Source organism: Odontesthes bonariensis, chromosome 15 (genome assembly GCF_027942865.1).
Source record: "Odontesthes bonariensis isolate fOdoBon6 chromosome 15, fOdoBon6.hap1, whole genome shotgun sequence".
Taxonomy (NCBI): domain Eukaryota; kingdom Metazoa; phylum Chordata; class Actinopteri; order Atheriniformes; family Atherinopsidae; genus Odontesthes; species Odontesthes bonariensis.
The window spans coordinates 1,788,681-1,794,358 of record NC_134520.1 but is presented as its reverse complement, the minus strand read 5'-3'; the positions used below and the strand labels follow the sequence as shown (position 1 = coordinate 1,794,358).

The following is a 5,678-nucleotide window of genomic DNA, read 5'->3' as shown; positions in this document are numbered from 1 at the left end:
ATTTGCACTCGATGTGAAAGTACACCACTCACACAGTAATTAGAAGGTAAATCAAGTAAATTAATTCACGTTGGGCGAAATATTTCGATTGGCGACGCTGGCGACACTAGCATGTATGTATTACGCGCAACCAAGCAGTGGTCAGTGCTGTGAGATTCGGACAATGCCTGGGTCGCCAGGAAAACGCTCCCACACACTTATTTATGTCTCGGGAATGCGGGGATACACTTAATTTGGCCTGGGGGTGGCATATCCCTTTAAGATTATCCGAGACTGTAAGGTTGGAACTACATGCGAGACTCTGAGCAAAGTGGTGGAAACAGTGTTCATTCAGACCTTTTTGGTTTTCAGGGGCTGGTACATGCGGTCCAACTGGTTGAAGATTGCGTTGCGGGCCCCGTCCCATTTTCCTGGTCCAATCAGTCAGTATTGGTAAGGAGTGACAGGGCCCCATAAAACCCTCTTAAACAGAGGGTAGTCTGTGAAGAAGAGCTGGAGGAGACTTGGACACACTCTAATTTCTCCAGCGATTTCGTCCATGTAAGAAACAAAATCCACATGCAGTGGTGTCAACTTTGACACGATATAGCTGTGGAGATGATCAAGAGATTATTTGTGATTGCTCAGTGAATTGAAATATAGTACAAGATGAGTATAAATAATGATCAAGTGGTTCATCGAAAGAAATATTTACTTGTTCTCTATGTCCTTAGTGTCCATTTCAACATCCTTAATCATGGACTGGTTTGAGGGCAGCTTTTTATATCCTGAGCAGCACAAAAGAAGAGATATAAAGAAGTAAGACCAACTTGTACTTGGGAAATATTTAAACCAATGACAGGAGATAAACTAGCCTTGCAGCCTCACCTTTGAAGACACGTGTGACCCAGCGGGCTTGTATTTCAGCCTGAGGCATGATGGCTCCAAGTGCATGAATGAAACCCACAACAGCCAGGGTGGGATGCTCCAGGTTTGGAGGGAAAACATGCTTGTACAGACCCACGCGATGCCCAGACTTGTACATGACATCGTTTGGCATGTAAGGGAAATCATAGTTGTACCCTGTGGCGAACACAATTGTATCCACCTGTAAAATAGTAGATACACCCATTAAAACTGTGCAGGAGGAGCAAAAAATACTATTGAAGACTATTAGGAGGAGAACCATTCTGACCTTTTCTACAGTGCTGCCGTCTTCAAACACCACGGTGGAGCCACAGATTTCCTTCACATTTGGTTTGATGATGACGGATCCAGACAGAATCTTTAGGGGCAGGTCATCGTTGCACACTGGGATCTCACTGAAGAGCCTGATGAGGCAGCAGGAAAAACATACTCTAATTACACTTGAAGAAAAAGAGCCACTCATTCTCTCCAGCTGCAGCATCTCGAGCAAAGACATTTGTTGTCACAAGAGCACCCACCTGTGTTTGGGCTTGAGGCCATACATGGTGTGGTCATACATGGCGTTGAGTTTTTTCTCGCCAAACCAGTTCAAGAAGTTGATTGGCAGCAGCTGGAACAGGATGTGGACAAAGCATGTGTTGTACTTCATGTCCACGGGCAGGCCGTCATCAGAAACCTTACGAATGACCCAGGCACCGCGACGAGTACTCAGATACACCTGTAGGACGAGGCCGACGCAACTCAGCATGCATTCAAGTCAGTGAGGAGCACCCTTCGTCAAAAAGAAAACAAGAGCAATTAGAACCTGCTCAGCAACTCTGCTGGTCTCCACAGCGATGTCGCCTCCTGAGTTCCCAACGCCAATGACCACCACTCTCTTCCCATACATGTCCTCAGGCCCCTTGTAGTCCCAGCTGTGGGAGTACTTTCCTTCAAATGAATCAATTCCTGTAACCAAGAATTTTCAAGTGGTATTGTCATCAACTCGCATGTCTTAGAACCTACATCTGATGTTGTGATGATGAACGACACAATTAGAATCTTAAAGGATGATGTGTGGAAGGTGTGTACCAAAACCAGATCTACCTGGGAAGTCATTGAATGGTAGGTTGGGATAGGTGTAGTGACCGGAGCAGCAGATTACTCCATCGAACACGTCTTTCTTCTTGTCCATCCATGTTTTCTGTCACCACTTCCCATTGGCCGGTGCGAGAAAAGTCTGGTCTTTGTGTGACCTTCTTCACTGATGTCTAAAATGTTACAAAATGTTTTTTGGACTTTAGTAATACAATTTTTAGAACTAACATCATCTTTTGTCCCTTTTTACCTGGAAGCGAATGTGCTCCAGTAGTTTAAAGTGCTCTGCATACATCCTGAAGTATTTCAGGATTTTAGAGTGGTGCATGTAGTTGGGGTAATCAGCTGGGATGGGGAAGTCACTGTAGCACATCATCTCTTTCCACACATTGATAGTTAGGGAGCGATAGATGCTGGTCCTGTTGGGCTCTGAGACTTCCTGCTGAGAAACAGTTGATAGCATCTCAGTCAACCTCATTTAGATTCACATGAAAGGCGAAGGACATTAAGGAGTCTTTTTTCCGTCAAAATAGAGACTAAAGGCTGAGTTATACTTCTTTTAACTGCCCTTGCGCTTGCGTCTTGCGCGTATGTTAATGGCTCGAGACGTTTATACTTCATTTTGCTTTGTCGGCGGTTGCGTGTGCTGCATGGCGATTCACCGCTAGGACAGTAGGTGGAGTAGCGGGTTTTTTTCAATGACAAGCCTACTATGATAAAAGGAAATTCACCGCCAGGACCTCTTCAGCAAGTCTCTCTTCCATAGATTCATGCTTCTTCTTCTTCTTGTAAATAGCCGGTATTTTGTCAGATTTTCAACACCTTGGGGGTCTAAACGACTACTTTCTCGCCTGAAAATGTTTCAAATGTTGCTAAAGTTATATATTTACAGAGTTTAGCCTATAGCTTAAGGGAAATCAGCTTTTCAGGCCGGCTGATTTGGGCTCGGGCAGGAATGAAGTGCACTGTGTTTTCGACCACAGCCAGTGGCTTGCGCTTGCGTCTTGCGTGAAGTTTAGAAAATTGAGGTGACACACGCAAGACGCAAGCAGCAACGCAAGCCCTTGCGCGGATGCAAGCCCCCCCTTGCGTGCTTGCGTGTGTCACCTCAATTTTCTAAACTTCACGCAAGACGCAAGCGCAAGCCACTGGCTGTGGTCGAAACCGCCTACTACTTGATCGATCAGACAGTATGCAGAGCGTTTACACACAGTGCACTTCACTCCTGCCCGAGCCCAAATCAGCCGGCCTGAAAAGCTGATTTCCCTTAAGCTATAGGCTAAACTCTGTAAATATATAACTTTAGCAACATTTGAAACATTTTCAGGCGAGAAAGTAGTCGTTTAGACCCCCAAGGTGTTGAAAATCCGACAAAATACCGGCTATTTACAAGAAGAAGAAGAAGCATGAATCTATGGAAGAGAGACTTGCCAAAGAGCTCCTGGCGGTGAATTTCCTTTCATCGTAGTAGGCTTGTCATTGAAAAAACCCGCTACTCCACCTACTGTCCTGGCGGTGAATCGCCACGCAGCACACGCAACCGCCGACAAAGCAAAATGAAGTATAAACGTCTCGAGCCATTAACATACGCGCAAGACGCAAGCGCAAGGGCAGTTAAAAGAAGTATAACTCAGCCTTTACCTTGAACTTCCACAGTACACCCATGTCATCACTGCTTTCAAAGCAGGTTGGCTCCATGCCCTCATCCAGACAAGCCTTTATGCAGGTCAGACCGGAGGGGCTGCTACTCTGTGGGCCATGATGGAGCTGCAAGACAAAAGGAGTAAAACTGAATTGAAATGAGAACCAGATTTAACCAGTCTCTTTGTTGTTTAGTTTTCTATTATAACTAAAGTCTTTTGAATGTAGGCTTTTGCCACATCTATAGGCACACGCTGGGACAAGATTTCTTATGTACTTTATTACCACCCCTTAGTTACTTCTCTACAGATAAGAAACTTAGATATGGTATCACCCATGGCCTCTGCTGGGCATTCCCCTTATCTCCCAGCCAGCTTGTGACAATAAATGGCCAGGAGCCACGTGCTTATTTGCCCTTCCAATCCTTGTAGATACCCCACTTACTGATATGTATGTGGATGTTACCCATTGGTTGTTTTTCTTTTGTCTTTTTTAGCCGTATCACTATCCGTTTAATGACTGATTAATGCTGATGAAGGCCACCATTCAAAACTTGTTGGTGTTAACAATGCCATTGTTCTGCATATATGTGTAGCAGGAATTTGAACCTCTTGGGACTTTCACCATCTCCACACACCTGAGCAGGAGGTGGGGTTTTGCAAATGCCCTATTTTTTTTCTCTAACTGTCATACTCAGTAGAGTAACAGATGTTTGATGCATACGTCTTGCTCCTTCTAAAGGGTGTAGGTCTGTCTGCTTTTCAGCTCATGATAACTACTTCAAGGAAACTTTTGATAACAATTGGTTTACAATATTTCTAACTACTACTAAAGGTTATGGAATTATTTTGTTGTTCAAGTAATGAGTTCTTGCACTGTCTCTCAATGTACAAAGCAATTATAGTAATCGTTATTCATTAAACAAATTTAACTGGGAGATTAGACTCTTAAAATTTAAAAACACAAAAGTGTTCTGGCCCAGAAAGGTAGCAGTTCACAGACAGAGTTACAACAGTGTGCACAATGCGTTTAAAACAACTCTAAATCAGTTTGTGAACATTGAAACTATGTGCCTCTGACTCAGTTTGAGGTATACCAACCTTTTCAGGTCTGAGAAGCTTGAGGCAGAGATGCAGCGGTTCATAACTTTGCTTACACTGTTGTGCTTTATGGTTCCTTGACATTTTTGGGTGCTTTCTATGGCTTTTTTTTTTAGCCTCCTCAACATGACAAAAATGAATGTGTATAGCTGTACATTTGCAGGGCTCAGACAAAGATTTGTTTTTATGGCAGTGGTGTTACATCCCACTACTGTAGGGGGAGCTAAAGAGTAAAACAATTTGCCAAATTCTCTAGTATTACTTTCCTACACGTATATCAAATGAAATGAAAAACAAAGGCATTTGCAGCCAAAGGTTCCTGCATGTAATATTGCTTTCATAAGTGTTTGAATTCCTATAATGAAATCATAATTAAGATTCAGGGAGTTTTGGAGCTGATTCAAAGTGTTTCAAGTGCTTTCGACTCACTGTGGGTTCTCGGTGGAGTTAAAAGGAAAAGCATCTGTGACTGGAACTGTAACTTCCTGTACCTTTTTTGAGGAAGTATGTCTCTAGGTAAGATGGGACACGAAAGCTTTGTAAATAAGAATGTGCCTGTGTTGGAGTCTAAAAGGAACATTAAGTACATGTATTTGGATACAAGATCTGTAGAGGGTTAACAGACAAAAGTTTCAAGAGCAATCATTTTGCCTTTGACATATGGAGTTTCACTTTATTGGCACTCAAAACAAGTTTCAAATCACACAAGGTAAACGGTATTAGGCTGTCTGTCAGCAACAACAAGATTCAGCAGCACTTATCACAGTATCACCAGCATGGAAGCAGAGATTGGAATTTAACATAACTCTAATAGAAGGGATACCTTCTGCTGAGATCTGTCAGATGCATGGCAAATTTCCTGCAATGGGGCTTGAAACTCCAAACAGTTTTCAAATCACACAAAAGTACGTTCGGACAGTCCAACACTGAAAAGTCTTTGCTTTAGTACTATAT

At 43.1% G+C, this 5,678-nt stretch overlaps 1 pseudogene; it reads right to left on the bottom strand.

The window, feature by feature from the left end:
• Positions 1–330: 330 nt before the first annotated feature.
• Positions 331–3,714, bottom strand: LOC142400908 (flavin-containing monooxygenase 5-like; annotated as a pseudogene).
• Between the last annotated feature and the right edge of the window lie 1,964 nt (positions 3,715–5,678).